At 39.2% G+C, this 17563-nt stretch overlaps 1 long non-coding RNA gene across 1 annotated transcript in view; it reads right to left on the reverse strand.

The window, feature by feature from the left end:
* Positions 1-354: 354 nt before the first annotated feature.
* Positions 355-17563, reverse strand: part of LOC110206874 (uncharacterized) — a 129162-nt gene continuing 111953 nt past the window's right edge. The window contains exons 3-4 of the long non-coding RNA XR_013487350.1: positions 1534-1902; positions 355-1426 (exon numbers count right to left, since the gene is read on the reverse strand). This is a non-coding gene — a long non-coding RNA (uncharacterized LOC110206874). The remainder of the gene's footprint in view (positions 1427-1533; positions 1903-17563) is intronic.

The raw sequence follows: 17563 nt of genomic DNA on the forward strand, positions 1-17563 counted from the left end.
TTATCTTTTTACTTGTGCTTTTTTAATTTCCTCCCAGTGGAATATAAACTCCTTGTGGGTAGAGACTGCTTTGTTTTTATTGTTGTGTTCCCAGTTCCTTATATAGTACCTGGCACCTAGTAAGTACTTAGTAAAATGCTTATTGTATGAATGAATTAATAACATTGTTATGATTGACTCATCCTCAGGGATATTGCAGAGCCTCGTAAATGGAATCTAATTTCTTGATCTGTAATCCTTTTCAAAGAATCTGTGGAAAGACATGCACAAGAATTGCACAGAGTGAGTAGGCAAGGCTGGGTTGTGACCCACATCACTGTAAAGAGTATTGACATCAAGGAGATTGTGACTCCATTGAAGCATTGAAATGTGAGGCTTTATTTGGCACAACACACATTATGTTGAAGACCTATAACTATTATATCTTCAAAGACTAATTATCATGAAATAACAAAACTATAACTATATGAATGTAGTCCACATTCAGTGACATGTCCATAAGAATAATACAAATAACTCGTGTTCATGTACAACCTTGTAGGAGAAGTTCATCTTTCAGCAGTTCATATATATAAATATGTATGTATGTATGTATATATGTGTATGTACATGTGAATGCATAAGTATACTGTGTATGTGCATCAGTATATATTGCGCACATATGCATATGTATTTATTTATACATATTTGTGTGCATATGTGCATGTACACATAAAGTATATGTAAATATGTATGTACTATGTTATAGATATTATATTTTGTGCTAAGGCTGCAAATACAATTAAGGGAACAATCTCTGTTCACAAGAAGTATATATATTTTTGTTGTTGTTGTTCAGTCATTTCAATTGCGTCCAACTCTTCGTGACCCCATTTGAAGTCTTCTTGGCAAAGATACTGGAGGCGTTTGCCATTTCCTTCTCCAGCTTATTTTACAGATGAGGAAATTGAGGCAAACAGGGTTAAATGAATTGTCTAGGGTTACCCAAACAGTAAGTGGATGAGGCCAGATCTGAACTCAAGAAGATGAGTCTTCCTGAAATCAGGCCCGACACTCTATCCACTGCGCCCACCTAGCTGCCCCACATATACATATACATATACACATATGTATATGTATATATGTACATATGTGTTTGCATGTGTACACATATATGCACCTATATGTATGTATACAGTGAGGGTGACTGAGGGATCTCAAATCAGTCAGTGGGTTAGGGAGGTGTTCACCCCAAGCATGTGAAGACTTCCCATGGCAGAATGGCCAGATGAGAACAGTTTGTGTCAATGGCCATGGAGGTGACTGAAGTAAATGCTGTGGAGTGTGTAGAGCTTGGTTAAACATCAAAGACACCAAGGTCATCTACTGCATCCTAAGCCATCACTAGTTATCTTCACTCTTGTCTTGTCACTGGACTCCAATGACTCTGGAAAAGAGAGTGAGGGTGACAACTTGGACAACTCTGCCGCACTTAAATTCAATTCATGTGTGAATCAAAAGATATCACCCATACCTTTTGCTATTTTTACCTACCTCACAGTCCTGTGGTGACATGCAAGTTCCTGTTAGGTGTGGTTACATGGGAGCAGCAATCACAATCCTGCACAGAGGTGGCCCAGGCCACAAGCTCATCTTCTCACTGAACTGAAGCAGCAGTGGGATTCTGAGCAGCCTTTTAAGAGTAGCATTGTTCACCTCCTGGTGTGACGAAGAAGCCAAAAAAAGTTTCCCAAAAATTGTCTGCTTTACCCAATCCTGGCCTCCTTACCATGGAAGGCAATGATCCCACGCTGAGGTCAAAACACACAAAAAATTTTCAAAAACTTTTGTGAAAATGATTCTCCTCTCTATTGGTATATGTAAATGTGCACATGCTTATGGACAACATGAAATCCAGTAGACCTGAAAGATAAACAGCTCTTGTTGCTACAGAACTCAGCAGGTATTGCATCCAAATAGCAGCCCTGAGCGAAACATGGCTGGCAAATGAAGGCCAGCTTACCCAAACTGAAGCTAGACACGTTTTTCTGGAGGGGCTGCAGTGTGGGTCATGAAGCTGGCATAGGTTTTGCCATCAAAACTAATCTAAACAACAATCCTGTGTACCTCCCAAAATGAGAAAACAGGTTCATGACAATACATTTGCCAACTCTAGGAAAGTGTCTTGCCACCATCATCTGTGCATATGCTCCCACCATGACTACCCTTGCTGAGATCAAAGAAAAATTTTATGAAGGCCTGAAGACCTTCATCATCAATGTTCCAAAAGAAGACAAGCTTATAATTGTGGGTGATTTTTCATGCAAGAGTAGGCACAGACTATCAGACATGGCACAGAGTCCTTGTGAGCAATGGAGTTGGAAACAGCAACAGTGACTTACTACTGAAAGACTTGTGTCTCATGACCTTCTCATCACCAACACTGTCTTCCATTTACCTGAATGAAATAAAACCGTGGATGAACCCTTGCAGCAAACATTGGCATTTAATAGACTCCAACACTGAAAGGAGAAGAGACTGACAGGATGTGAGAATGACGAAGGCAACGTATGGCACAGACTGGTGAACTGATCATAGACATCCTCTCTGAGCTAAACATTCACATTCAACAAAAGCATTGGCCCCAAGGCAAGATGACTACCAGAACACTTAATGTCAGCAGATTAAGAGGCTTCTCTGAGCATGAACAGTTTGTTGCTAACTTGGAGGGAAAGCTGAGCTAACACACAATTGGCAACAGTGGAGCAGAAAAGTAGTGGGCAGCTTTCGGAGACTTGGTGTACAGTATCACATTTACTCATCTGGGCCAGAATACTTGCAAACATTAAGATAGGTTTTACAAAAATGATGGGGAAATTCAGAAGCTGTTAAATAAACAATTAGAACTCGACAGGGTTTACCAGCAAGATAGTTTGTCCATGTCTAAGAAGGCAATTTAATTCTATCAAAAATAAAGTGCAAGCAAAGCTTAGAGAGATGCAGGATTCTTGTCTCAGTAAAAAAACAGATGAAATCAAGTTTTATGCGGATAGTAATAATCCAAAGCACTTTTATGATGCCCTGAAGGGGTATCTATGGACCAAACACCCAGGGTGCATCTCAATTACTCACTGCTGATGGAGCCACATTAATTGGTGATAAGGACATGATCCTGGAGAGGTGGGTTGAACACTCTTACAGTGTTCTCAACAGGCCTTCATCCATCAGTGCTGAAGCCATTCACTATATGCTTCAGGTTGAAGTCAATTCCTCTCTAGTTGAACTTTGAATGCCATTTGGCTCCTCTTATGTGGCAAAATGCCTGGTGCTGAGATCTCCAGCTGAGATTTACAAGGCAGGGGGTCCACTGCTCATTCAAAAACTGACAGAAATTTTCCAGGTTATGTGACAAGAAGAGATAATTATCCCCCAGGAGTTCTAGGATGCCTCCATTATCCATCTCTATAAAAGAAAGGGAAATAGGTTGTCCTATGACAATCATAGAGGAGTTTCTCTCTTAGTCGTTGCCAGAAAGATTCTTGCCAGAGTCCTCCTTAATAGGCTAATTCTTCACCTGAAAGATGGTCATCTACCTAAGAGTCAGTGTTGCTTCAGAAAGGGCCAAGGGATAATCAATATGGTGTTTGCTGCTTAACAACTCTGGGAGAAATGCTAGGAGCATAACAGAGGTTGGTACACAATACTCACTGATCTGACCCAGGCCTTTGATACTGTCAATCATGAGGGCTTGTGGAAAATTATGGAAAAATTTGGTTACCCAGAGAAGTTCATCAGCATTGTATATCGGTTTCATGCTGGCATGTTTGCCCAGGTTCTGGATAATGGACAATGCTGCAGCGCTTTTCTGGTCTCCAATCTAGTGAAGCAAGACTGTGTGCTTGCTCCCATGCTTTTTAACATGATGTTTTCCATTGGATGCCTTTAATGAGTTCAAAAATTGCGTCAAGGTCAACTGCTGCAGTAATGGTAAATTATTTAACTTGAAAAGACTACAAAAATAATTGGAAAAAATCAGTTGCTCATGGGTAGGCTCAGCTAATATAATAAAAATGACAGTTCTACTTAAATTAATTTACTCAGTGCCATACCAAACTACAAAAAAATTATTTTATAAAGCTAGAAAAAATAATAACAAAATTCATCTGGAAGAACAAAAGGTCAAGAATATCAAGCGAATTAATGAAAAAAAATACAAAGGAAGATGGTCTGGCCATACCAGATCTAAAACTACATTATAAAGCAGCAACCCAAAGCTATTTGGTGCTAGCTAAGAAATAGAGTGATTAATCAGTGTAATAAATTAAGTACACAAGACACTGGTTATAGTAATTTACTATTTGATAAACCCAAAGACTTCAGCTTCTAGAATAAGAACTTACTCTTTGACAAAAACTGCTAGGAAAACTGGAAATAGCATGATAGAAACTAGGCATAGACCAACATCTTACATCATCTTATGCCAAGATAAGGTCAAAATGGATATATGATTTAGACATAAAGGGTGATACCATATGCAAATTAGGAGAGCAAGGTATAGTTTACCTGACAGATCTATGGAGAAAGGAAGAGTTTATGACCAAACAAGAGATAGAGAACATTATAAAATCCGAAGTGGATAGTTTTAATTACATTAAATTAAAAGGGTTTTGCACAAACAAACTTAATGCAACCAAGATTAGAAAGGAAGCAGAAAGATGTGAAATAATTTTTATTGCCAGTATTTCTGATAAAGGCCACATTTCTAAAATATAGAGAGAACTGAGTCAAATTTATAAGAATACAAGTCACTTCTCAATTGATAAATGGTCAAAGGATATGAACACGCAGTTTTCAGATGAAGAAATTAAAGCTATCTATAGTCATATGAAAAAATGCTCTAAATCACTATTGATTAGAGGGATGCAGATTAAAACAACTCTGAGGTACTATGTCACACCAATTAGATATGCTAATATGGCACAAAAGGAAAATGATAAATGTTAGAGAAGATGTAGAAAGATTGGAACACTAATGCATTGTTGGTGGAGTTGTGAACTTATCCAACCATTCTGGAGAGCAATTTGGAACTATACTCAAAGTGCAAGCAAACCTTGCATACCCTTTGATCCAGCAATACCACTACTAGGTTTGTATCCCAAAGACATAATGAAAAATGGAAAAGGACCCAAATGTACAAAAATATTTATAGCAGCTCTTTTTGTGTTGACAGAGAATTGGAAATTGAGGGGACAACCACGAATTGGAAATGACTAGACAAATTGTGGTATATGAATGTAATGAAATTCTATTGTGCTATAAGAAATGATGAGCAGATAGATTTCAGAAAAACCTGGAAAGACTTATATGAGCTAATGCTGAGTGAAGTGAGCAGAACCAGGACTCTGTACACAGTAACAACAACATTGCTCTATGATCAACTTTGAAAGACTTGGCTTTTCTCAGCAATATAATGATCTAAGACAATTCCAAAAGACTCATGATGGAAAATGCTATCCATGTACAGAGAAAGAAGTATGGAGTCTGAATGCAGATCAAAGCATACTATTTTCACTTTTTTTGTTGTTTTTTCTTTCTCGTGTTTTTTTTTCTTTTGTTCTGATTCTTCTTTCACAACCTTACTAATGTGGAAATACATCTAATATGATTGTACATGTATAGCCTACATCAAATTGCTTGTCTTCTTGGGGAGGGGGGAGGAGGGAGGAAGAAAAAAAATTTGGAACTCAAAATCGTGTAAAAGCGAATGTTGAAAACTATCTTTACATGTAATTGGAAAAAATAAAATATTATTTCATGGGGGGGGTGCGGGGAGGGAGAAGAAAAGAAAAGGGGACAAACTAAAACTAAAGTGGAGGTAGAGTTAGTATGTGATTTTTCATTCTCAGATAATTATGTGCTCAAAGCAACTTCTGAGCCAGAGATGCTAGTTAAGTATCTGAAGCCAGATTTGAATTCATGAGGATGAGTCTTCCTGACTTCAGGCCCAGTACTCTATCCACTACAACACCTAGTTGCTGCCTATAACATAATAGACACTAAATAAATACCATTGAAAGAGAAGTACCAGAAACAAACTCAGAATTAGACTGGGGTATGATAAACTATTTAGTACCTACATTCATTCCAAGTCAAAAATAGGTGCATGGTCTGGTGTTAATGGAATCTTCCAACATGGTTAAGTAGGACAACATTGAGTTTGCATTGTGTATGTTGCAGGGTTGGCTCACTAGGCCCTTTATTCCTCTCTTCCCACATATTCCAACATCAACACAAAGGTAATCTTATAAATGGACCAGTAAGTAGAGTGATCTTTACAGGGCTTTAAGAGACTAAGTGGGGCTGAGCCAAGATGGCGGAGTGAAAGCAGTGACTTGCTTGAGTTCTCCCCCCAAATACCTATAAAAATGGCTCTAAACAAATTCTAAAGCAGCAGAATCTGCAAAAAGACAGAGTGAAACAAATTTCTAGTCCAAGACAACCTGGATGATTGATTAGAAAGGTATATTGCACTGGTCTGGGAGTTGAGCACAGTGCAGCATGGGCATGCAGGCCACAGCAAACCTGGAGCAGGCCAAAGAGGGCTGAATCTCAGGCAGCTGTGGTGCCTTCCAGACTTCTCAACCGATGAACACCAAAGACAACTTAGAAGGTCAGTGGGAAAAGTCTGTTTCTGTGGTGTTGAGAGAGAATCACGGGGTCCCAGATCCAGTTCTCCCAGAACACAGTGTGGGGGGGGGGCACAGCTGCCTCCTGAGCTTCCGGCCCACAGACTGAGGGGGAATCCAGTGGCTGATCAGAGGGAGATTGCAGGGATCTCTTTGCCAGTGCTGAGGCAGGAATCTTTTGCTTTGCCCATGCTTAGATCTGGATCACAGTTCTGGGCAGCGGTTCTGGGGTGAGGAGGAGCGCTGGAGTGGTGGAGCTTGTAGTGGCTGTAGAAAGGAAACCCTCCTCACAGTTCCAGGACAGAAAGGAGTGCTTGTGGTCACTAATAGACCAGAGAACAGGCCAGGAGAGGAGTAAACACCTCACCCCTTATCACACCACCTTGCAAGAACTGAAAATTTGCAGGTCCCTACAAGTATCTCTGAAAACAAACCCCCAAAGCTTGGAACAGTACATTCTCCACATTGGAAGCAGACTCTTACCTTAACAAAGAGTTTAAAACTCAAGTAATTGGCTGGAATCATGAGCAAGTAGAGCAAAAAGAGTAAGACTATATTATCTTACTTTGGTGACAAAGAAGATCAAAATATACAACCAGAAGAAGACAACAAAGTCAAAGCTCCTACATCCAAAGCCTCCAAGAAAAATATGAATCAGTCCCAGGCCTTGGAAGAGCTCAAAAGGGATTTTGAGAAGCAAGTAAGAGAAGTAGAGGAAAAACTGGGAAGAGAAATGAGAGTAATGCAAGAAAATCATGAAAAACAAGTCAACAGCTTGCTAAAGGAGACCCAAAAAAATACTGAAGAAAATAACACCTTAAAAAATAGCCTAACCCAAATGGCAAAAGAGGTCCAAAAAGCCAATGAGGAGAAGAATGCCCTAAAAAGAAAAATTGGCCAAATGGAAAAGGAAGTCCAAAAGATTACTGAAGAAAATACTTCCTTAAAAATTAGAATAGAGCAATTAGAAGCTAGTGACTTTATGAGAAATCAAGACACTGTAAACAAATCCAAAAGAATGAAAAATTAGAAACAATGTGAAATATCTCATTGGAAAACAACTGACCTGGAAAATAGATCCAGGAGAGAGAATTTAAAAATTATTGGACTATCTGAAAGCCATGATCAAAAAAAGAGCCTAGACATCATCTTTCAAGAAATTGTCAAGGAAAACTACCCTGATATTTTAGAACCAGAGGGCAAAATAAAAATGGAAAGAATCCACAGATCTCCTCCTGAAAGAGATCCCCAAAAGAAAACTTCTAGGAATATTGTAGCCAAATTTCAGAGTTCCCAGGTCAAGGGAAGCTGCCAGAAAGAAACAATTCAAGTATTGTGGAAACACAATCAGGATAACACAAGATTTAGCAGCTTCTACATTAAAGGACCGCAGGGCATGGAATATAATATTCCAGAGGGCAAAGGAGATAGGACTACAACGAAGAATCACCTACCCAGCAAAACTGAGTATAATCCTTCAGGGGAAAAAATGGTTATTCCATGAAATAAAGGACTTTTTTTTTTCCTTTTAGGCAATTGGGGTTAAGTGACTTGCCCAGGGTCAAACAGCTAGTAAGTGTCAAGTGTTAGGTCTGAGGCTGGATTTGAATTCAGGTCCTCCTGACATCAGGGCCGGTGCTTTATCCACTGCTCCACCTAGCTGACCGAAATAGAGGACTTTCAAGCATTCTTGATGAAGAGACCAGAGGTGAACAGAAAAAATGACTTTCAAATACAAAACTCAAGTGGAACATGAAGAGGTAAACAGGAAAGAGAAATCATAAGAGACTTATTAAGGTTGAACTTTTTATATTTCTGCACGGAAAGATGATATTTATAACTCATGAGACCTTTGTCAGTATTAGGGTACTTGGAGGGGAAAAAATTAAATGGATAGATAGATAGATAGATAGATAGATAGATAGATAGACAGACAGACAGATAGATATAGATAGAGGGCACACAGTGAGGTGAAGATTAAGGGGTCATATCTGGAGAATAAAATTAAGGGATGAGAGAGGATTATACTAGGAGAAGAAGAAAGGGAGAGGTAGAATGGGGTAAATTATCTCACCAAAAAAAAAAAACAGAAAAGAAAAGGTTCTTACAGTGGAGAGGAAAGGGGGAAGGTGAGAGGGAATGAGTGAATCTTATTCTCATAGGATTTGGCTTATGGAGGGAATAACATACACATTCAATTGGGTATGGAAATCTGTCTTACCCTATAGGAAAATAGGGGGAGAAGGAGACAAGAGAGAAGGATGATAGAAAGGGGGGCAGATTGGGAAAGGGGGTAATCAGAAGCAAATAATTCTGAGGAGGGACAGGAGCAAAAGAAAGAATAGAATAAATGGGAGGGCAGAATAGAATTAAGGGAAACAGAGTTAGTTTTTCACAACATGTCTACTATGGAAGTGTTTTGCATAACTGTACATGTATAACCTATATTGAGCTGCTTGCCTTTTCAATGAGGTAGGTGGGGAGGGAGGAAGGGAGAAAATTTGGAACCCTAAGTTTTAAAAACATATGTTTAAAAAAAAATTTCACATGTAACTGGGAAATAAGAAATACAGGAAATGGGGTACAGAAGTCTATCCTGCCCTACAGGTAAATAGAAGGGGAAGGGGATAAGAGAAGGGTGGGGGAGAGATAGAAGAGAGGGCAGACTAGGGGAAGAGATATTCAGAATACATGCCATCTTGGGGTAGGAGGAGGGGTGAGATGGGGTAAAAAATTGGAACTCAAAATCTTGTGGAAGTAAATATTGAAAACTAAAAATAAACAAATTTACATTTAAGAAAAAAATAAAAATAAAATGTTATACAAAAAAAAGAGAGAGAGAGAGAGAGAGACTAGGTAGTCCTCAAGTGTCAGCTTGGACCATGCAATAATCTCAGGGCAGTACTGAAGATATAATACCCAGAATAGTTCCAGGCCTCTCCCATTGATGGCAGGAGAATATAAACAAATTCTATTGACTTAACCTTTGTATTCACACACAAGTTAAAGATAACTTTTTATGGTCTCTTTCCACATCCAGTAAACTCTCCCTGGGGATTTCCATATACAATAAACGCTCCTTCTTGTAGAGTTGTTTGAGAGTCACAATGAGATGCAATAGATTATAGTATTAAGAACACTTGGCTTGGAATCAGAAGATTAGAATTTGAATACCAGGTCTGCTACTTTCTGCCTGTGTGATACTGAAAAAGTCATTTAACTTCTCCTTTAATTTTCTCATATGTAAAAGGAGTGAGTTGGTCTAGCGTTCCCTCTAGCTCTGAATCCAACATCCCATGAAATGGAAAAGAATTCACTGGGCTTAATGTCAGAAACAAATACAAAATTCTAGAGTTAGAAGATAACCCAAAGGCCATCTAGCACAACTGACATGTGAAAAAGTCTCAGTCTCTCCACCATATGGCAGACCTTCAAATATTTGAAGACAGCTATCAAGTCCTTCCAAAGTTATCTCTTCTTCAAGCTGAATATTCCCATTTCCTTCTACTTATCCTCAAGTAATGTTAATTGGAGACCCTTTGCTATCTTGGTTATCCTCTTTTATTTGGTCTTTAACTTATCAATATCCTTCTTAAAATGTAGTGCTAAAAATTGAACCTAATACTCCAGATGTAATCTTCCCAGGGTTCATCAGGACTATGTCTGGCTAGATGTCAAATCTTGCAATCCAATCAGAGATTGCACTAACTTTCTTGGCTTCTATATGACATTTACTTTAATGACCTTGCAGTCTACAAAATGTTTTATATCTTTTTCAGATGAATTGTTATTGGCTAGCCCTTTTACTGTCCTGTATTTGTGAAATTTTTTTTTAACCAAGTGTGAGACTTTCTGTATCTATTGCAAATGGCCTTGAAACAGTGACCTGCTCAAAGCTCTTTTGCATAAGACTGTTCTCGTTGGTGGAGACTGAAAACTCCATGCTCTGAGCCTGTGTGAGGGATAAAGGTGGCAAGAGCTTGAAAAAAGAGAGATCTTAGTCTTCTGGCTTCCATATTTGAGAGAAAATAGATAACATAGTTCAAGATTTTCTTCAGGGAAAATTCCCTGAAGGGAGAGAAAGACTCTGGGAAGAAGCCAAAACCTCAGTCATGTTCCTATCCCCAGTTTACTACACTAAAAATTTTGGGGAATTTCCCCTTCGGGTGAGATTGGAGACTCTCTGGTGTTGGGCCACTGACTAAGCTTCTCTGAGCGTATTTCTTCATTTGAGAATATAATTATATTAATCCCTTCTCTGACTAAGTTATTATGAGGGTCAAATGAGGTCAGGGATATAAACTACAGGAGAGGCACAGACACAGTGCTGCTGTAATCAAAGGAAATAGAAATTATCTCTAGTTGAAAAGATCAGGGAGATGATGTATAAGCTAAGCCTACAAGCTTGAATGGGATGGACAGAGCCCAGAAAGAAAGAATCTTCTGGGTGATTGAACAGTATGAGCCAGGTCACAGGAACAGAAAAACAAAGGGAATGTGCAGGATATAGCAAGTAAGACAGTTTAATTGAGCATAGGATTGTTGTTGTCATTTCAGTCATGTTCAACACCTCATGACCCTCTCTGGGGTTTCCTTGGCCAAGACAACAGGGTGGTTTGCCATTTCCTTCTCTAGCTCATTTTACAGATGAGGAAACTGAGGCAAACAAGGTTAAATGACTTGCTCAAGGTCACACAGCTAATAAATGTCTGAGGCCAGATTTGAACTCAGGAGGATGTTTTCCTGACTCCAGATCCAGCACTCTATCCACTGTACCACTAGCTACCACAGAATAGCAAGTAGTATAGTCTAATTAGAGCACAGGATTACAAAAGGATACAATCAGGAATACGCCTAGAAAGGGGTAGCTAGGATAGAGCACTGGGTCTGGAGTCAGAAGGATCAGAATTCAAATTTGACCATTTACTAACTATGTAACCCTAGGCAAGTCACTTAACCTCTGCCAGTATAAAGCTGGAGAAGGAAATGGCAAACCACTCCCTATTCTGTGCCAAGAAAACCCCATGGACAGTTGGTCCCTGGGGTCCCAAAGGTTCAGACATGGCTGAACAACTACACCGTAACAACAAGCCTAGAAAGTTAGATGGGGTCCAAATCACAGAAGGTCTGAATGCTGGATTAAAGAATGAAATGCCATAGTGGAGACAAGGAGCAATGCTGAAGGGTTTTTGACCAGAAAGTATGACTTGATCTGAGTTGCATTTTAAGGAGATTAATCTGTTGGCTGCAAAGAGGGTGGACCAGATGGCTGGCACCCTGAGGGTGAGATAGGAAACTCTTGCAACAGTTTAGGGGACAGTCTAGATGAGAGTCTGAAATGGAGTAGTGGCAGTGGGAATGGGAACGGACATGGAAATAAAAGACAGATTGAGAGTTATTCAGGAGGTAAAATCAACAGGATTGGACAACTAGTTGGATATGACAGGAGAAAAATGACTCAAAGCTGAGAGAGTTTTTGATCCTGAGTATCAAGGAAAATTGTGATGATGTGACTAAAAACATAACCTGAAACAACATACAGGTTTTGTGTGGAAGGCGCTGGTCTACCCACCAGCTAGGTGGAAATGTGGATAGAGTACTGGATCTGGAGAAGACCACAGGTCCAATCCAGCCTCAGATGCTTATTAACTGTGTAACCTGGGGCAAATCACTTAACCTCAGTCTGGCTCTATTTCCTTATCTGTAAAATGGGGAAAATAATGGCACCTACCTCCTAGGGTTGTAGTGGTGATCAAATGAGGTAATATTTGTAAAATGCTTTGCAAACCTTAAAGTCTATATAAATGCTGGATGTTATTAAGAAGGCACTTTACACACATTGAGCTTGAAGGTCCATCTTCCAGTCAAGTGCTCATGACCTACAGACATTTGGAAATGTTTATGTGGGACTAGAGAAGAGGTTGCAGCTGGAGTTGAAGCATTTCAAATCATAATACCTCAGGATTTCAGTTTATATAAAGAAACCTTCGAGAGGCACCATTCTTAAACCCTTTTCACTTTCCAGAGTAGCCCCTTGTGGAGAATGGTTTAAAAATCCAGAAGCTGTTTGGCGATGGAAAGCTTATTGTCCATGGACAAAGGAAATGTAAATTTGTCTAAGATTCCAGCATGCAAATAAAATGTAGGGCAATAAAACATATTTTACACTCACACTTCCTGTAGTGTATTCAGACCCCTCCTTGTAACTTCTACCATCATAAGAAACCACCCAAATGGATTCTGACTTGCAACACTTTCACACATTCAAGTTGATGCCATCTTTTCTTTCAAGAAGCACACTGTCATCACCCACAACTCTCATTATCCCTTCTGGCATTGAATGACATCAGAAAATTACTTCACACAATTCCTTGAACTTCCTATATCTTAGTGGAGCCAGAATCCTCTGGAATTAGGGGAAAACCTCATGTTACTCGTTTGTGTGTATGTGTGGGTGGGTAGGCGGTTTGGTATCCTCTTTTAAATTTGTCGATTTAATTTCTGGATCAGTACTAGGATACTGTAATGATTTTTCACTCAGCTTTATGGTTGTAATGTCAGGATGTAAGTCAGGATGCACGGAAGGATTTCCTAATCAGGTAAATGGAAGTGTGGGCTTCCCTTCAAATTTAGTCAGGGCATCATAAACAGTGACACTACTACTGAGAAAAAGATGAAGAAATCATATATAACCCTATGTGGAAATGGCAGTGTTTTATCCAACTTTGTTTTTTAAAACTTTGGATATCAGAAGGGATTAGCCAATTTAAGAAAGTAAAAGGTTTACTTTGGTTGGGGGGGGGCGGTACGGAAGGAGAAAGAAGGAAGGAAATATGGAGAGTTCCTAGGCTAGTTAAAGGATAATCTTCAGTCATTCAGCTCTATGACCTAGCTGCCATAGAAATAGTAGGTAGTTCAATGGGTAGTACACAGCTTAGAGTCAGGAAGATGAGTTCAAATGTGACCTCAAACACTTAGCTGTGAGACCCTGGGCAAATCACTTAACCTCTGCTGTTTAAGTAATAAGAGCACTTTCCCTGCAGCATTGTGATGATTAGGCGAAATAACTAGTACTTATCATGGAGCCTGGTATATAGTAGGCACCATATAAGTGCATATTACCCCAGAGGAAGAACTGATGGAGTCTGAGTGCAGATAGAAACATACTATTTTCACTTTTTTTATGTTATTTTTTCTTTTTGTTCTGTTTCTTCTTTCACAGCATGACTGCACGTATATAATGTTTATCAAATTTCTTACCCTGTTTGGAAGAGGGGAGGAAAAAAAAGGGAAGGAGAAAATTTGGAACTAAAAATTTTATTTAAAAATGTTTAAATTATCTTTACATGTAATTGGAAAATATAAAACACTATTTAAAAGAATTTTTTTTAAACAGTAAAAGCACATTACCTTCTCCCTGCCCTTCCCATTCCATACAAAATGGGGTTGGTAATAAGTTGATTGGTTGAGGGAAGAAAGTTAACTTGAGTGGTATGCTCTAGGTCTATGGTTACCAGAGTAAAATCTTCTGCCTGAAACAAAACCATCGCAGGTGAACTAGCCTTACCACAATTTTTTTCACCCTTTTCTTCTGCCTGAGTAGCAACAGCGTGTGTTTGGAAAAAACAGGTTTGACTATGCTTATACAGGCTATCTCCAAGAATCTTGGTACAGTTTTAAGTTACTAAATCTTAAAGACTTTGAGAACACCCTGTATAGTACAAGGATTCTATGTTTCTTCCTTCCTTCCTCCCTCCATCTATTAAGAACAATCAGGAATCTAACAGCTTCTCCACATTTAGCAGAGAGAGAGAGAAAACTCTAGAAGATTGCCAGCTCAAAGTGCTCCCCCACCCCTACTATATCATGCCTCCTTGCTAGATTTACAATCAGTTTCCCAAGCTCCATATCTATCTCCTCCTAGTCAGGTGGTCTGCCTTATAGTCCCATCCTTTCAATCACTCAAGGTTACCACCTTGGTGTGCTCCTTGACCCCTCAAGTTGATTCAACCTACATATCCAATTGTCAAAACTTACCATTTCTAAACCCACATCTCTTCAGTATATACCATTCTCTCCATTGACATAGGCACCTCCCTAGTTTAGACCCTCATCACATCTTAGTCTAGACCATTTCAGTAGCCTCCTAGGTCATGTTTGACTCAAGACTGTCTCTAGTGCAATTCATCCTCCACACAGCCATCAAAGTGACTTTTTATAGACTATGGATCTAAAGGTGTCATTCCTCCACACATGCACACACACACACATATATTCAATAAATCACAATAGATCCCTACTACTTCTATGGCCAAATATAAGTGCTTCTGTTTAGTATTTAAAGGTCTTTACCACTGGTCCTATCCTACCACTCTAACCATGTTCCACTTTACCCCTTTTCACATATTCTATGACCCAGGCATACCTATCTTCTTGTAGTCCTCACACATGAGTGATGCCCCATTTCCCATCCCTGGCAATGGCTGAAACTTTCCACATGTGTTCTCTCTTCCATTAGAATGTGAGCTTCCTGAGAGAAATGGCTGTCATACTTTTCTATTTGTATCCCTAGCACTTTAACCATTCACACATTCATTCACGAACATCCAGCAAAGGAGATTGAGAAGGAGTGGTCAGACAGTTAGGAACAGAGCCAGGAGGGAAGTGTCAAAAAAAAAAAGTTCAGAGAGAAGAAAGTATATAAGAAAGATGGTCAATGATGCCAATTGTATGAGGATTGAGGAAAGGGCATAGATTTGGTAAATTTGAAGAGAGCAATTTCATTTGAATTACGAGACTGGAAGTCGGATTGCAGTTGCAGAGGGGCTTAGAAGAGATTAAGAGGAGAGGAAGTAGAAGTACAAAGTGTAGGGTTTTTTTTTTCCAAGGAGTTTAGCTGTGAGTAGGGAGAGAGATATAAGACAATACCTAGCTGAGACAGTAAGATCTAATGAGAGGTGGGTTGTTTTTTTTTTAAGTTCAGGGGATGTGGTCACAGGTGCAGTTAGCAGGGAAGGAGCCAATAGAAAGTAAGGGAGCAAATAATAGAAATAAAGAGGGAATCATAAAGAAGACAATCATGTGGAGAATATAGGAAAGGATGATTGGAGGGGACATATGGAAGGCTTGGCTTTGGGAAGAAGGGCCACCTCTTTAGCAGAGACAGGAGTATAGGAAGAAAAAGTAGGAGACATTAGGGGGATATAATATGAAAAGGGGAGATCAGGGTAATTCTTTTTTTTCCTATGAACATGTAATAGTTCAAATATGCTCAAAATTTTACCTAAAGACAGAGAAAGAGAGAGCAACAGAGACAGACACAGAGAGAGAGAGAGAGAGAGAGAGAGAGAGAGAGAGAGAGAGAGAGAGAGAGAGATTATTGTTGCAGGTATTTAGCAAGCCTGAGGCTCAGAATCCTTGCAGCCTTTGACTTCACTAATATAGCACTTTATATAGCTTCCTTTTGTTGTTTAATACCTTGATGGTTTAAAAAAAGTTACCATTTCATCAATTTAACAAATGTTTTCCAGATTTCCTTCTCCATGTCGTTTGGGTAAATGATGTGTCACCAATTATGCAATGAAGCTTCCTGGTTTGCATGTACTGTAACTGGAGCATAGGGAAAGAGATAAATGTCCAAGGGGTCTTAGTGAACCAAAATAGCTCACTGACCGGAAAACAAGATCCAGCAGACTTTGCTGTCACGTGTACAGAGACCAGATATGTTCTTCTTGGCCCTGGGGGGCAGTGCAATGGAGGAAAGATACAAAGTAGCGAACCTACAGTCAGAAATGAAAATTTCCACCTAAAGCCCCACAAGAAGGATGTTCTGGGCATAAAACAAAGTTATCCTGGGACTATTCAGAGAAGGAGCTGATGCTGAAAATACGGAAGTCAAAGATGAAATGCTTTAGAGCGCCCCTCCTCTCTTGGGCTGGGATAACACTATTGTCTGCTTGCTCCTCATTGGTATCAGTGATATATTGAATTGAATTGAATTTGTGGGATTAAGCAACGGTCATGACACAAAGTGAGTTCCTGGCTTCATCACATGAAAAGATTGGAATCCTTAGGATGCTGAAACTGTGTATCAGTTTTAAAAATGTTTTGACATGTTTAAATATATTCCTTACTGTTTTTATTACTGTAAAATGTATAATAGTTCAGCTATACTTCCATACTTCAAAGATCTCTGGTTTTATCAATTTAGTTACTCCCTTCACCAGTCATAGGTTATAAATACCACTGTATCTAAGTGGAAAGTCTACAAAGTAGAAGGGAGAGAGAAATGGAAGACAATAAACATTTATATAGCAGCTACTATGTGCTAGGCACTGTGCTAAGCACTTTTTTATAAATATCATCTCATCTGAACCACTTAACCACCACGGGAGATAGGTTCTATTATTATCCCCATATTACAGTTAAATAAACTGAAGCAGACAGAGATTAAGTAATTTTCCCAGGGTCCCACAGGTAGTAAGTGTCTGATGCCAGATTTGAACTCAGGTCTTCCTGACCCCAGACCTAACACTCTAACTACTGCACCACCAGTCATCTCATGGCTATTCTGTTTTGTCTAAAAGAATTTATTATGTCTCAGCTCCTCATCTGCAAAATAAGCTAAAGAAAATGGCAAATCCCTCCAGCAAATTTGCCAAGAAAACCCTAAATGGGGTCATGCATAGTCAGACACGATTGAAAAATGGCTGAACTTTTCAAAGACGAAGACATAGATGATGTGTTTACCAAGCCTGCACGTTACACAAAGCAACGAGTGGGGGACGAGGTGTGGAGTTGAATAATTAACATGCTGAATGAGAAATTAAAGATCCTGAAAGATCTCTAAGAGACCAGCTAAGATGGAAAAGTAAGAGGAAGCAATACAACCCAGATTC

This window comes from Phascolarctos cinereus, unplaced genomic scaffold (assembly GCF_003287225.1).
Source record: "Phascolarctos cinereus isolate Bilbo 61053 unplaced genomic scaffold, phaCin_HiC Scaffold_5;HRSCAF=322, whole genome shotgun sequence".
NCBI lineage: Eukaryota > Metazoa > Chordata > Mammalia > Diprotodontia > Phascolarctidae > Phascolarctos > Phascolarctos cinereus.